The sequence below is a fragment of the Oncorhynchus nerka genome, linkage group LG10, assembly GCF_034236695.1.
Source record: "Oncorhynchus nerka isolate Pitt River linkage group LG10, Oner_Uvic_2.0, whole genome shotgun sequence".
NCBI classification, from domain to species: Eukaryota; Metazoa; Chordata; class Actinopteri; order Salmoniformes; family Salmonidae; genus Oncorhynchus; species Oncorhynchus nerka.
In genome coordinates this window covers 76,404,637-76,421,572 of record NC_088405.1, presented here as the reverse complement: position 1 = coordinate 76,421,572, position 16,936 = coordinate 76,404,637, and the positions used below count along the sequence as shown (strand labels likewise).

At 43.4% G+C, this 16,936-nt stretch overlaps 1 protein-coding gene across 3 annotated transcripts in view; it reads left to right on the top strand.

Moving 5' to 3' along the window:
- The window catches only part of LOC115136011 (endothelial cell-selective adhesion molecule-like), a 62,059-nt gene that overhangs the window by 12,587 nt on the left and 32,536 nt on the right, over window positions 1-16,936 (top strand). The window contains exon 2 of one of the 3 annotated variants that reach the window (XM_029671332.2): window positions 4,086-4,205. The exons of the other annotated variants lie outside the window; for them this stretch is intronic. The gene's annotated coding sequence lies outside the window, so the exon portion shown is untranslated. The remainder of the gene's footprint in view (window positions 1-4,085; window positions 4,206-16,936) is intronic. 3 annotated transcript variants of the gene reach the window in all.

The window sequence follows — 16,936 nt, the reverse complement described above, 5'->3', positions numbered from 1 at the left end:
CACTCTCCTTTCTTGCTCCTCATCTCTACCTCCCACTCTCCCTTTGCCCAGTCCTCTCCATCTTCTTCTCTGGAAAAGTAAATAGCCTGAGCCAGTACTACAGATGGGCAGAGGGCTGTGCTTACTATAGCTTTCACATTATTGCCCCCATTAGTGAGTGATTCATGAATGCTGTGTGTTAATCTTTCCTGAGAAAAATGTTTTTGTCTGTTTGCATATAGGGGACTGAGTTATTTTGAGTCTCCTGCAATGTTTTTATGGCTAGCAATTGATTTGTTCCTCGGTATGGCATTGTATATCCTTCTGAAGACGCCAAACAAATGCTGGGAGATATTTATAGATGGACTCTTCCGACTCTTAATGAAATGTCTTAAAATTACATGTCAAAGCCACAGAATAATTTTGGTCAGTGACAATCTGGTTACTAATGACTATTTACACACCTTCAAGCTTATCGGATGACATGACAGGTTGTGGAGCTGCTTTGTTATCGACTCTCAGTTTACGCATCACGACAGGCTGCTGATGTCAAGCCTCTCCCATATCGATCTGCCTTTTAGGAAGCATTACAGGAAGTGCGGCCTAAGAACTAATCGTTCATCAACTGAGATGACATGGACAGATGTTGTCATCCATCAGATTCCAGCTGCAACATTATATTCTCCTGACACGCTGTCCCTCGTCCTTAAACGCTTGAGGGACTGAGTGGGGTGGGGGAAGGAAGAGAGAGCGAGAACATTATGAAATCCCTCAAATGCACAGTAGGCCTACATGGAGTTACTGTTGTGTGTGTGTGTGTTTGAGCATGATTGATTACACCTTAGTATTAATAATACTGACAATTGTGTACCTCAGATGTTAATTAAACTAGTTTATGGACTCATCACAGTAGTTGTAATTGAACTAAATGTAGGACTCTAGTCTTTTATTTCAAGTGCGCGAACCCCCTCTGAAGACTTGTCTATTCTGTCAGATGAGCTGGAATTTCTGTTCACTACAACCCGCTGTAACTTGTTTCGTGCACAATCACCTAATCACTATAATAACGGGTTATCTGGAAATTTGGGTAGCTACTATTGAACGGAATCCAGGTCTATTGTTGGGTCTGACATTTCTCCTCCCAAAAACTATGTAAATTGTTTTGAGCTACTGGAGAAGTGTTGTATACATCTAATTGATTAACTGTTGTGATAACAACTGCTCTATCAAATGGTGATAATCATATATTTTCATGTGCTAGCTAAGTTTAAGTGGTTTGTCCCTTTTTTTTTTTTTTTTTTTTACAATGACAAAAGCCATTAGTGTTTAAAATAATAGTTGTAGTGTCATCTTGACCTGTGTGTAGGTCTCTTCCCCCCCCCCCCCCCCCCTTACAAACAAACACATGTTGTTTTGATGAATGAAGGACAGATACCAGTGTTTATCTTATCCCTTGTCCCCTATTTGTCATTCTGGTTGGGACAGGTGATATAGCTTGGAATCTGAGTCGATTTAATAGCAATTGGATAAGTGTGCCTTAAGCCTGGATTTCCTTTATGGGCAAAACCCCACTGTCTCCCCTCTGCTGTAAATGACTGATGTCCTCTGAAATCCACTGCAATCCCATATGGCAAATCAAGGCCCAGCGCCATCCTCCTACTGCAGCATACAGGTAATGTCAGAGAACAATATGCAAATACATGCTAGAACATGCCAATATGATCTCACTAGCTGGTGCTTGGCTTTGCCCACATCCATGCTTGTTCTGCCCACTATGATTAATTTATGCCTATTGGAAACGAAAGGCTGTCTATATTGGGTTAGTTATTAAAAACATTGACCTCTATGAAAGCCCCAGCTAGCTAGACCAGAGCCTTACAGACCGGAGGGAATAGCATGGCAATAGTGCTGGTGAATCTCAAACTTCTTAGGGCAGCAATCCCGTTAACGGGATCGATATGACAACAGCCAGTGAAAGTGCAGGGCGCCAAATTCAAAACAGAAATCTCATAATTAAAATTCCTCAAACATACATGTATCTTATACTGTTTTTAAGGTAATCTTGTTGTTAATCCCACCACAGTGTCCGATTTCACAGCGAAAGCACCATAAACGATTGTTCGGTCACCACCAACTCACAGAAAAACACAGCGATTTTTCCAGCCAAAGAGATGAGTCACAAAAAGCACAAATAGAGAGAATTAATCACTAACCTTTGATCTACATCAGATGACACTCATATGACTTCATGTTACACAATACATGTATGTATAAAGTTCATAGTTATATAACAATCTCTGTATACATTAGCACTTTACGTTCACTAGTTCCAAAAACATCCGGTGATATTGCAGAGCCACATTTTACAGAAATACTCATTATAAATGTTGATGAAAATACAATTGTTAGACATGGAAATATAGATATACCTCTCCTTAATCCAACCGCTGTGTTGGACATTTATAAATATTCCCTTACCTTTTGATCTTCATCAGAATGCACTCCCAGGAATCCTAGTTCCACAAATGTTTTTCTTCGATAATGTCTGTTATTTATGTCCAAGTAGCTACTATTGTTAGGGCGTTTAATACAGAAATCCAAAAGGTCGTGCAGGTCCAGTCGGACGAAAAACTTCAAAAAGTTATATTACAGGTCGTAGAAACATTTCAAACTAGGTATAGAATCAATCTTTAGGATGTTATCATAAATCTTCAATAACGTTCCAACCGGAGAATTCCATTGTCTGTAGAAAAGCAATGGAACGCAGGTTGCTATCATGTGAAATGCGCGTGACCAGGACCTGGCTCTCTGCCAGACCACTGACTCTGATCCGGCCCCACATCACAGTAGAAGCCTCATTCAAGTTTCTAAAGACGGTTGACATCTAGTGAAAGCCTTCGGATGTGCAACAACCAATATCCCACTGTGTATTCAATAGGGGCTGGGTTGACAATCGACCAACCTCAGATTTCCCACTTCCTGTTTGGATTTCTTCTCAGGTTTTTGCCTGCCATATGAGTTCTGTTTATACTCAGACATCATTCAAACAGTTTTAGAAACTTCAGTGTTTTCTATCCAATACTAATATGCATATATTAGCAACTGGGACTGAGGAGCGTCCGTTTACTCTGGGCACCCTTCATCCAAGCTACTCAATACTGCCCCTGCAGCCATAAGAAGTTAAACAAAAAATATAAATTCAGCAAAAATCTTGGAAATTGTTTTTCATTAGGCCCTAATCTATGGATTTCACATGACTGGGAATACAGATACCTTTTAAAAATAAAACAAATAGGTAGGGGTGTGGATCAGAAAACCAGTGAGTGTCTGGTGTGACCACCATTTGCCTCATGCAGCGTGACACCTCTCCTTCGCATAGAGTTGAGCAGGCTGTTGTTTGTGGAATGTTGTCCCACTCCTCCTCTGGCTGTGCGAAGTTGCTGGATATTGGCGGGAACTGGAACACGCTGTCATACACGTCGATCTAGAGCACCCCAAACATGCTGAATGGGCGACATGTCTGAGTATGCAGGCCATGGAAGGACTGGGACATTTTCAGCTTCCAGGAATTGTGTACAGATCCTTACGACATAGGGCCGTGCATTATCATGCTGAAACATTAATTGATAGCGGTGTATGGGAAGAACCATGGGCTTCAGGATCTAGTTACGGTATCTCTGCATTAAAATGCAATTTTGTTCGTAGCTTATGCCTGCCCATACCTTAACCCCACTGCCACCTTGTGGCACCGCTCACCCACACAACCTCATACACGTGGTCTACAGTTGTGAAGCCGCTTGGACATACTGCCAAATTCTCTACAATGAGGCAGCTTAAGGTAGAGAAATGAACATCCAATTATCTGGCAACAGCTCTGGTGGACAATTGCACGCTGCCTCAATTTTAAGACATCTGTGGCATTATGTTGACAACTTCACATTTTAGTGGCATTTTATTGTCCCCGGCACAAGGTGCACCTGTGTAATGATCATACTGTTTAATCAGCTTCTTGATATGCCACACCTGTCAAAGGGATGGATAATCTTGGCAAAATGCTCACTTGCAGGGATGTAAACAAATTAGTGCATCTTGCATGTCTTTCACAGCTGGCCCCTCTGCCTGCTCAGCAGAACTTTACCCCAGGGGGGGCAAGTCGGCCTCCCTCCTCTCCCTCCTCAGAGGGCTGGAGCTCAAGCGTCTCATCAGCACCTCGGGTCAGCCATGAGGTTAGAACAAGTACACCTCAATACACTGAAAACAAGCTGGGATAGGAGGTGAAAGCATGTAGTGTGGGTGTGTTATATAGATCCATAGGCAAGCCTTTACTTTGTAGCTTTTAACTTTTTTTTTATTTGCTCTTACCTTCCCTCCAGTCCTCTCAGCCTTCCCATGGTGCTGTGTAATTACAGGATTTCTGTTTTTTGGTCACACAACAGTCCTCTGGAGCCATAGTGTGTGTGGTGTGGAGCTCGGAGGTGCAGCTTTCTCTCTTTAAACTGTAATTGTTGTTTATGTAAGGCATCCCCAGAGTGTCAGTGTGCTGTACACACATTTTATAATGTGCTCCTTGTGCAGAAAAGTAAAAGATATCTCAATTTCACAATTTCTGTCAATCTCCCACCCTGTCATTGTTGTCTGAGAATTGTCATAATTAAATCATACTCCTTAATTCTACACAGAAGTGACTGCAGCCTTGAGATCAAATGGAATGCTAATTGAATTAGAAACCTCAAGTGTGTTCTCACTAAAATAGTATTGTACAAATGTAATTTCCATGACCCTCGCCAAAGGAAGTGCTTGATAAGCTGTTTTTGGGCCCAGAAGTCACTTTGTCATCATTTGTAAGTAGACAATGCCCCACCAGCATTAAATGGCCACGAAAGGCATTGATTTTTGAGGACTATTTGCCTCTGGGGTTGACTTTTCTGTCATTGTCGCCAACTGTTTAGTCAACGTTGCTGTGGCCCCTTTCAGTTTTGAATGGCCATGTTTGCTTCAGTAGCTTCCCTTACTGTATTAGGAACTGATGTAAACTAAATGCATACTATGCTATACCTTTTGTAAGATGTTGCATTAGCATAATGCAGTGATTCCAAACCTCTTTGAATGCTTCCTCCTCCCCTAGATCTTTCTCTGCCTTTTGGTTTGTCCCCTTCTGCTAGAGATTGAGGAATTTCCTCTCGTTTGGTGGTTACTTGTTTTTTATGAATGCATCTACAATAGCCTACAAAGGCACAGCACCGTACCACACAGAGCCTCCATAATCTCTCTGGATGTCTTTTAAAGAGGTAGAAGTTTTTAAACGGAATGCTAAACAGGATATATTAGGATTAAGTCTGAAGGCAGTCTAGATTAGTGTTACTTCAATGTTTTTCTGGCGAGTGGAAGGAAAATATGTGAATGCTACTGTTAACCAACTGCCGTACAAATAATACATTTCCTTGAGGGGGAACTATCCACCTTGTTCATTGGGATTCAAAAATATGCACAAGATCTGTAGGTAAATGGGTGTGCTTTGCTACTGTAGGTTTAGACAGCCACAAATGGTGCTTAACGTGTACATTACAAATGCTTTGTACTGAGACAAATGGTTTATGCAAAGGCGAAGTGTGATGGTCGGCCATTTGTTAGTCAACGTGGTCATTGATGTTTTGAAACTTCATTAGTGACTGTTCATTACAGCTATTGATTTCTCAGGGAGTTACGATCCATGGGAGTCATGTCCATTAACCTAATCATTAAGCACAGTTAGCTAGGTTAGTGGGCCACTCGGTTTAGATCTTGTTTGGGTTTCCACATCTACTCTTTGCCCTGAAATATATCCATGACACAGTATTTGACCTGGTCTCAGCCTCTACCCAGGACAGACTTATCGTGACCCGTGATGCTGCATAATTGCACTAATTTTGAGATGAGGCTTGACAAAGTAGTAATGCTCGACTCCCTAGAAGATTGTTTGGTTTGACTGTTATCCTGAACTGGGCAGGAGTACGCACACAAGCTCTAACAGTCTCACAGAGCCATGTGATGAAAAGGCACTGTAGAAATGCAAGGCAGCAATCATCCAAGTTACATTCAGCGACCAACTTCTAATCAGTCCCCATAACGCTCTTTGCATACCCTACCGCTATTTGCTCTTCCAGTGCAACCCGCTCACCACCAGCGACTCTGAGTTTCATCCATTTATCTCAATTCATTTTGCCCATGTCCACTCGGGTGACACGACTGGCTGTCTCATACTTTTCCTTTTAATCTCCTCCTTAATCACTTTGGGTCTCCCAACCTCGGCGGTTGAATTCATCACCGAAAATAATAACCTCCTATTGCAGTTAATAACACACATTTTTGGATTCCGAAATCGCAACGGTATTACCCCCTAACATTACCTGTCATCAAAGAAGACCTAAGGAAGACACATCGTCTCATTTCTCGAAGAGAAATTATCAGGCCCCTAACAGTGCTAGGAGGCTCACCTCATTGGTCTTTACTGCCAGTGTAAAAATAGTCATGTGGGTGTCAAGGACATCCCACAATATTTTTTTTCCTTGACAAGCGATCAATAATTCAGTCCAATTATCCCTCCACTTGATCAAGTGACCCTACTCCTTCAGATGAACCGTTTCGCCCATTACCTGCCAATCATAGGGAACATGGCTACTATGTCTGTATTTGGGCATACTGATTAAAAGCAACACGGATCCAAAGACACAGAATGTTGCTACTTTCACGTGATGATAGACAAACCGGTAGTCCAGTGTTATTGTAGAGTCTTATCATTATCGGAAATTGGGATTGTTTTCCCTGACAACTTCAAAGTTGTGTACAAAACATTAGAACACCTTCCTAATATTGAGTTGCACCCACTTTTGCCCTCAGAACAGCCTCAATTTGTGAACTCTACAAGGTGTCAAAAGCGTCAAGGGATGCTGGCCCATGTTGATTCCAATGCTTCCCACAGTTGTCAAGTTCGATGGGTGTCCTTTGTGTGCTGGACCATTCTTGATATGCATGGAAAAATTTTGCGTGTGAAAAACCCAGCAGCATTGCAGTTCTTGACACAATGAAGCCGGTGTGCCTGGCACCTACTACCATAGGCACTTAAATATTTTGTCTTTCCTATTCACCCTCTGAATGGCACACTTATTTTTAAAAAAAATTATTTCACCTTTATTTAACCAGGTAGGCCAGTTGAGAACAAGTTCTCATTTACCACTGCGACCTGGCCAAGATGAAGCAAAGCAGTGTGACAAAAACAACAGAGTTGGACATTGGATAAACAAACGTACAGTCAATAACACAATAGAAAAGTCTGTACAGTGTGTGCAAAAATGTAGTAAGATTAGGGAGGTAAGGCAATAAATAGGCCATAGATGCCAAATTGTAATTATTTTGCATTAACACGAGTGATTCATGTGCAAGTAGAGATACTGGGGAGCAAAAATAAATAACAAAATGGGGATCAGGTAGTTGGGTGGGCTATTTACAATTGGGCTGTGTACAGGTGCAGTGATTGGTATGCTGCTCTGACAGCTGATGCTTAAGGTTAGAGGGAGATATGGGTCTCCATACTTCAGTTTTATTTATTTATTCCCCCCCCCCCAATTTGTTCCAGTCATTGGCAGCAGAGAATTGGAAGGAAAGGTGGCCAAATTAGGTGTTGGCTTTGGGGATGACCAGTGAAATATACCTGCTGGAGTGAGTGTTACGTGTGGGTGTTGCGATGGTGAGCTGAGATAAGGCGGGGCTTTACCTAGCAAAGACGTATAGATGACCTGGAACCAGTGGGTTTGGCGACGAATAAAGTTGAAGTGGAAAGTTTACATACACCTTAGCCAAATATGTTTAAAGTCAGTTTTCCCCAATTTCTGACATTTAATCCCAGTAAAAATTCATTGTCTTAGGTCAGTTAGGATCACTACTTTATTTTAAGAATGTGAAATGTCAGAATGTTGCATCTTAAGATGTTGCTTCAATATATCCACATAATTTCCCTCCCTCATGATGCCATCTATTTTGTGAAAAGCACCAGTCACTCCTGCAGCAAAGCACCCCTACAATATGATGCTGCCAACCCCGTGCTTCACAGTTGGAATGGTAGTTATTTGGCTTGCAAGCCCCCCCTCCCTTTTTCCTCCAAACATAACGATGGTCATTATTGCAAAACAGTTCTATTTTTGTTTAATCAGACCAGAGGACATTTCTCCAAAAAGTATGATCTTTGTCCCCATGTGCAAACCGTAGTCTGGCTTTTTTATGGAGGTTTTGGAGCAGTGGCTTCTTCCATGCTGAGTGGCCTTTCAGGTTATGTCGATATAGGACTTGTTTTAATTTTGTACCGGTTTCCTCCATCTTCACAAGGTCCTTTTGCTGCTGTTCTTGATTTGCACTTTTCGCACCAAATTACGTTCATCTCTAGGAGACAGAATGCGTCTCCTTCCTGAACGGTATGGTGGCTGCGTGGTCCCATCATGTTTATACTTGCGTACTTTTGTTTGTACAGATGAATGTGGTACCTTCAGGCATTTGAAATTGTTCCCAGGGATAAACCAGACCTGTGGAGGTCTACAATCTGGAGGTCATGGCTGATTTTCTTTTGGTTTTCCAATGATGTCAAGCAAAGAGGCACTGAGTTGGAAGATAAGCCTTGAAATACACTGCTCAAAAGAATAAAGGGAACACTAAAATAACACCCTAGATCTGAATGAATGAAATATTCCTATTCAATACTTTTTTCTCTACATAGTTCAATGCGCTGACAACAAAATCACACACAAATTATCAATGGAAATCAAATGTATCAACCCATGGAGGTCTGGATTTGGAGTCTCACTCAAAATTAAAGTGGAAAACCACACTACAAGCCGATCCAGCTTTGATGTAATGTCCTTAAAACAAGTCAAAATGAGGCTCAGTAGTGTGTGTGTGTGGCCTGTATGACCTCCCTACAACGCCTGGGCATGCTCCTGATGAGGTGGCAGATGGTCTCCTGAGGGATCTCCTCCCAGACCTGGACTAAAGCATCCGCCAACCCCTGGACAGTCTGTGGTGCAACGTGGCGTTGGTGGATGGAGCGAGACATGATGTCCCAGATGTGCTCAATTGGATTCAGGTCTGGGGAACGGGCGGGCCAGTCCATAGCATCAATGCCTTCCTCTTGCAGGAACTGCTGACACACTCCAGCCACATGAGGTCTAGCATTGTCTGGCATTAGGAGGAACCCAGGGCCAACCGCACCAGCATATGGTCTCACAAGGGGTCATGACAGACCCACCGCCAAACCGGTCATGCTGGAGGATGTTGCAGGCATCAGAACGTTCTCCACGGCATCTCCAGACTCTGTCACGTCTGTCACATGTGCTCACTGCTTTCATCTGTGAAGAGCACAGGGCGCCAGTGGCGAATTTGCCAATCTTGGTGTTCTCTGGCAAATGCCAAACGTCCTGCACGGTGTTGGGCTGTAAGCACAACCCCCACCTGTGGACGTCGGGCCCTCATACCACCCTCATGGAGTCTGTTTCTGACCATTTGAGCAGACACATGCACATTTGTGGCCTGCTGGAGGTCATTTTGCAGGGCTCTGGCAGTGCTCCTCCTGCTCCTCCTTGCACAAAGGTGGAGGTAGCAGTCCTGCTGCTGGGTTGTTGCCCTCCCACGGCCTCCTCCACATCTCCTGATGTACAGGCCTGTCTCCTGGTAGTGCCTCCATGCTCTGGACACTACGCTGACAGACACAGCAAACCTTCTTTCCACAACTCTCATTGATGTGCCATCCTGGATGAGCTGCACTACCTGAGCCACTTGTGTGGGTTGTAGACTCCATCTCATGCTACCACTAGAGTGAAAGCACCGCCAGCATTCAAAAGTGACCAAAACATCAGCTAGGAAGCATAGGAACTGAGAAGTGGTCTGTGGTCACCACCTGCAGAACCACTCCTTTATTGGGGGTGTCTTGCTAATTGCCTATCATTTCCAACTGTTGTCTATTCCATTTGCACAACAGCATGCATGTAAAAGACCTGGATTGTATGACAACCTGCAGAGTTCTATCTCTGCTGTAGATTGCAATGCCGCCTCCTTTGGCAGTTCTATCTTGTTGGAAAATGTTGTAGTTGGGGATGGGAATTTTTGGTGGCCTTCCTAAGCTAGGATTCAGACATGGCTAGGATGCATACACAATCAATGTCTCAATTGTATCAAGGCTTAGAAATCCTTCTTTAACCTGTCTCCTCCCCTTCATCTACTCTGATTTTTTTGAAGTGCATTTAATAAGGGACCATAGCTTTCACCTGGTCTTGGAAAGAGTAGGTGTTAATGGTTTGTACACTCAGTATATAGTTAGTTGCTGGAGCACATGTTATGTGATCTGCTTTGTTCTTGTGGCAGTCTACTAGTTTAATGTTTAGTTAGCCCAGATCCTGGAGATGTATATGGACTTCAACATGGCTTCTGAAGGACCCGCTGAGTGTCCATTTATACGGAGTCAACACACACACAGGCAATCCTTCCTGAGCCCTCTGTTGAGATCGGCGAGACTAATAATCACGCTTTATTGGTCACATGCACATATTAAGCAGCTGTTGTTGTGGGTGTATGGAAATACTTGTGTTACTACTGCACTGTTGGAGCTAGGATCTTCCAATACACACCTAATAGTTAAAGAATGGAATTAAGAAATATATAAATATTAGATTGAGGCATGTCGGAGTGGCAATGACTAAAATACTGCTTTACTCATCACATATGTATACTGTATGTAAACATTAACCTCTTGAACCTATGGGGGCGCTGTGTCATTATTGGATAAAAAGATGTGCCCGTTTTAAGCGCAATATTTTGTCACGAAAAGATGCTCGACTATGCATGGAATTGACAGCCTTGGAAAGACAACTCTGACGTCTCCAAAACTGCAAAGATATTATCTGTGCGTGCCCCAGAACTAATGCAACAGGCGAAACCAAGATGAAGTTTCATACAGGAAATGCCCCGGATTCTGAAGGCGCTTTGTTCCAATGTCTCATTATATGGCTGTGAATGCGCCAGGAATGAGCCTGCGCTTTCTGTCTATTCCCCGAGGTGTCTGCAGCATTGTGACGTGTTTGTAGGCATATCATTGGAAGATTGACCATAAGAGACTACATTTACCTGGTGTCCCGCCCGGTGTCCTGTGCGCGTAATCTGTAGGTCCATGCGCGTTCCATTTCTTCAGAATTGAAAGTAAACTGCCACGATGGATTTTATCGTCGATAGATATGTGAAAAACACCTTGAGGATTGATTCTAAACATCGTTTGCCATGTTTCTGTCGATATTATTGAGTTAATTTTTTAATTTTTTAATGACTTTTTTTTCTTTTTTTCTTACCCAAACGCGATGAACAAAACGGAGCGATTAGTCGACACAAATAATATTTTTTGTAAAAACGGAACATTTGCTATCTAACAGTCTCCTCATTGAAAACATCTGAAGTTCTTCAAAGGTAAATGATTTTATTTGAATGCTTTTGTTTTTTGTGGAAAATGTTGCATGCTGAATGCTAATGCTAAATGGTACGTTAGCCATCAATACTGTTACACAAATGCTTGTTTTGCAATGGTTGAGAAGCATATTTTGAAAATCTGAGATGACAGTGTTGTTAACAAAAGGCTAAGCTTGAGAGCAAATAGATTCATTTCATTTGCGATTTTCATGAATAGTTAACGTTGCGTTATGGTAATGAGCTTGAGGCTGTAGTCACGATACCGGATCCGGGATGGCTCGACGCAAGAAGTTAAAGTGACTATAGTGTTCCATTTATTAACGTGACTAGTGATTCCAAGTCTGTATATAGGGAAGCAGGGTTGAGTAGCCCAGTGGAAGTCTGCTAGTGATGGCTATTTTAATTGTGATTGCCTTGAGATCGAAGCTTTGAGGCACCTGTACTCACCTCGCCTTCTGGATGGTAGCGGTGTGAACAGGCCTTGGCTCAGATGATTGTTCTTGATGATATTTTTGGCCTTCCTCTGACATTGGGTGCTGTAGGTGTCCTGGAGGGCAGGTAGTTTGCCCCCGGTGATGCGTTGGGCAGGCCGCACCACCCTCTGGAGAGCCCTGTGTTTGCGGGCGGTGCAGTTGCCATACCAGGCTGTGATACAGCCCGACAGGATGCTCTCGACTGTGCATCTGTAAACGTTTGAGGGTCTTAGGGGCCAAGTCAAATTTCTCCAGCCTTCTGAACAGACACCAGGGTGTGTGTGTGTGTGCTCACACGTTTTTACAGACTTTTACTGGGGGTCTTAGATATGTATCGACTTTCCCCTCTCCTGCAGTACTCATCTTAGCCACTTTTGGTGTGTCGGGGGTGTGTGTCTGGGTCTTGGTCATAAGAGAAACTACTATGAGGACCCATAGCATTTCCATCTCAACCCAATAGCCTAGATTCCCTTGTGCAGGGGGAAGAGGACTTACAGTGCCCTCAAAGTATTCAGACCCCTTGACTTTTTCCACATTTTTGTTACGTTACAGCCCTATTCTAAAATAGATTAAATATTTTTATATATCTATACACAATACTCTATAATGACAGTGTGAACCAGGTTTTTAGAAATGTTTGCAAATGTAAAAGAAAAAAAGAAAAGAAAAACATACCTTGTGTTCAGACCCTTTGCCAGAAGACTCGAAATTGAGCTCCGGTGCATCCTGTTTCCATTGATCGTCTTTGTTTCTAAAACTTGATTGGAGTCCACCTGTGGTAAATGTTTCAATAGATTGGACATGATTTGGAAAGGCACACCTGTCTATATGCGGTCCCACAGTTGACCGTGCATGTCAGAGCAAAAACCAAGCCATGAGGTTGAAGGAATTGTCCGTAACGCTCCAAGACAGTATTGTCGGCACAGATCTGGGGAAGGGCACCAAAAACTTTCTGCAGCATTGAAGGTCCACAAGAACACAGTGGCCCCCATCATTCTTAAATGGAAGAAGTTTGGAACCACCAAGACTCTTGGTAGAACTGGCCACCCAGCCAAACTGAGCAGTCATGGGCTAAGGGCCTTGGTCAGGGAGGTGACCAAGAACTCGATGGTCACTCTGACCGAGCTCCAGAGTTCCTCTGTGGAGATGGTTGTCCTTCTGGATGGTTCTCCCATCTCTGCAGCACTCCACCAATCAGGCCATTATGGTAGTGGCCAGACAAAAGCCACTCTTCAGTAAAAGGCACATGACTGCCCACTTGCAGTTTGCCAAAAGGCACTTAAAGACTCTAAGACCATGAGAAACAATTTTCTCTGGTCTGATGTAACCAAGCTTGAACTCTTTGGCCTGAATGCCATGTCTGTAGTCAACCTGGCACCATCCCTACGGTGAAGAATGATGGTGGCAGCATCATGCTGTGGGGATGTTTTTCAGCGGCAGGGACTGGGATACTAGTCAGGATCAAGGGGAAAGATAAATTGAGCAAAGTATAGAGATCCTTGATGAAAACCTGCTCCAGAGCGCTCAGGTCCTCAGACTGGGGTGAAGGTTCACCACCAGGACAATGACCCTAAGCACACAGCCAAGATGACGCAGGAGTGGCTTCGAGACGAGTCTCAATGTCCTTGAGTAGCCCAGCCAGAGCCCGGACTTGAACCTGATCGAACATCTCAGGAAAGACCAGCAAATAGCTGTGCAGCAATGTTCCCCATCCAAACTGACAGAACTTGAGAGGATCTGCAGAGAAGAATGGAAGGAACTCTCCAAATACAGGTGTACTAAGCTTGTAGCGTCATACCAAAGTAGACGCAGTGCTGTAGTCATTGTCAAAGGTGCTTCAACAAGGTACCTAGTAAAGGGTCTAAATACTTATGTAAATTGTGATAATTTATTAAAAATAACTTTTTGCTTTGTCATTATGGCATATTGTGTGTAGATTGGGGGGGGGGGGAATGCAATTTATTCAATTTTAGAATAAGGCTGTAACGTAACTGTGGAAAAAGTCAAGGGGCCTAACTACTTTCTGAAGGCACTGTACTTGTGGCAATATGATTCCAGTCATACAGAACTGAGTATATAATTCAGATACACTCTAGTTGGTCTGAATAACCGGTGATTGGGGAAAGTATTTTTTTTTTATACCCCCCCCCCCTTTAATTCATCAATCAAGTAAAAGGGAGGACCCAAAACCTGCAGACACTCAGCTAGCCGTGGAATGAGTTTGACATGTGATCTAGAAGCCTGGCACGTTGCATGCGATGTCCATACCTGTAAGCTTAGAAAGCATAAGTGGGGAGGAGTCACTCTGGAGTGACTTGTTGAGCCACTCGCTGCTCTTTCCATACAGAAATTGTGGTTGGCCACGTAACCTCTCAGCTAGCTAACATCTCTGATAGCTTCTCATGTCTTTGACGAGACCACAGTCCCCCTGTGTGCATTCAGCAGAGAAAAGACTGATGGTGGTTATTGGTGCCCAAGAATTCAATTTTCCCCTTGGTTTCTAAGAACTGCACTTAGTTGGGTCAGGGTGTTGTATTCGTATTACTGCAGGTACATTTTGTCTGCAGTTTGGGGAAATTGTTTACCCATCCAAACGTTTACACCTAGATATTTTCTCGTGCTTTTGGTGCCCTTCAGACCGACACTTCACTCTTCTTGTATTCATGTCCAGCGGTTTAAAATGGTAGCTTAAAGGTTTTAAATGTTCACCCTGGAACATAATTGTTACGACAATTCCCAGCTTCTGCACTCCACACAGGGACCAAATGTTCACATATTTGTTCATTGCAGGTCAGAGTGACAGAGTTAAGATGAAGAGAACCTGTGAGGCTGAGCAATACCTAGGGATTTGCTGAGCTATCGTTACATACTGCCCGTCCCATGCCCTTCTCTCTCAACGCTGTTGTGTACAATCACTGAGTGGTGTTTGTTTAGCACCTATCGAGTATAGGCTACTGTACATTGCAGCTCTATTACACTGTAAGCTCTAACTTGTCCCAAAAAAATGTTATGCCAGCTGTTTCCACTGCAGAAAATTCATTTCACTCCTGATATTTGTTGGTCTAGATATCACATGATCATGGCACATGTGTGCGCAATGTGCATTGCCTTGTAAGGAGGAAAGTTCAGAAGGCTAAGTGAATTCTAATTAGGGTTAAGGTGCAATCCATTCACTAGAGGATTCATTGACCACTTGTTCACCCCACCCCATGAATAGTTAAAGAGATGGAAACAAACTCGCATTCTATTAGACATGTCATAAACCAGATCCCATTTGGTACTGCATCTACATTGAAATATGTCTCTTCACATAATTTGTTATTCTGATTGCAAGCCAATGGACAACAAATCACACTGACTTTTTGGCTGAATTTATTTTTTTAAGTTAAATTTGGACCCTCCGATACAGAAGGGGGGGGGGGGTTAAATGGAATAGTGAAATGCTCTGGAGAAGAGCCGATTCCCCCGGTGCTATTTATCAGCAGGAAAGCTCTGCGTCCTGGCCTTTTCCTCTTCCCTGACACTCCACTTCCTCTCCGGGCAGCCTGGGATTCCCAGATAAACTCCCGGGAACATTCCGCGGCCACGCACAATTCCATCCGCACTGATCCCACCCCCGATAATACAGAATGCCTTTTTTCCCCAAATAAATAAATCTCTGGATTCTCAATACAGGAGACTGCTGGTTTGGACCAGAGTGTAAGCACCAGTGAATCCTCATTGTAGCTGGAGAAAAGCATCCGGGGGTTTCTATGATTAAATACTGAAAAGCTGGGATCTGAGGGGTAATTGTGTGGATTGTGGTCTGAAGAGCAACAAAGTATTCTTTTCCCAGATAGAGGCTACCAATTCAAAGTCATCAGTTTGTGTCCCAGCTTTATCATAGGTTGCACAGGAATAAAATATTCACTCTGAACTACATTTCCTACATATCATGGTTAGCATGTGTATGTGAAATGCTTGTGCTTCTAGTTCCGACAATGCAGTAATAACCAACGAGTAATCTAACCTAACAACTACCTTACACTTGTGTGTGTATAAAGGGATAAAGAATATGTACATAAAGATATATGAATGAGTGATGGTATATGAATGAGTGATGGTGTCGAGTACAGTATATACATATGAGATGAGTAATGTATGGTATATAAACATAAGTGGCATTGTTTAAAGTGGCTAGTGATACATGTATTACATAAAGATGGCAAAATGCAGTAGATGGTATAGAGTACAGTATATGAGATGAGTAATGTATGTAAACATTCTATTAAGTGGCATAGTTTAAAGTGGCTAGTGATACATTTTTTACATACATTTTCCATTATTAAAGTGGCTGGTGTTGCATCAGTATGTTGGCCGCAGCCACTCAATGTTAGTGGTGGCTGTTTAACAGTCTATTGGCCTTGCGATAGAAGCTATTTTTCAGTCTCTCAGTCCCTGCTTTGATGCACCTGCACTGACCTCGCCTTCTGGATGATAGTGGGGTGAACAGGCAGTTGCATGGGTGGTTGTTGTCCTTGATGCGCTTTATGGCCTTCCTGTGACATCGGGTGGTGTAGGTGTCCTGGAGGGCAGGTAGGTTGCCCCCGGTGATGCGTTGTGCAGACCTTACGGTTGTGGGCGGAGCAGTTGCCGTACCAGGCGGTGATACAGCCCGACAGGATGCTCTCGATTGCATCTGTAGAAGTTTGTGTGCTTCTGTAGTTTCTCTGCTGTTTCCTGAAGTCCACGATCATCTCCTTTGTTTTGTTGACGTTGAGTGTGAGGTTATTTTCCTGACACCACACTCCGAGGGCCCTCACCTCCTCCCTGTAGGCCGTCTCATCGTTGTTGGTAATCAAGCCTACCGCTGTAGTGTCGTCCGCAAACTTGATGATTGAGTTGGAGGCGTGCATAGCCACGCAGTCATGGGTGAACAGGGAGTACAGGAGAGGGCTCAGAACGCACCCTTGTGGGGCCCCAGTGTTGAGGATTAGTGGGGTGGAGATGTTACCTACCCTCACCACCTG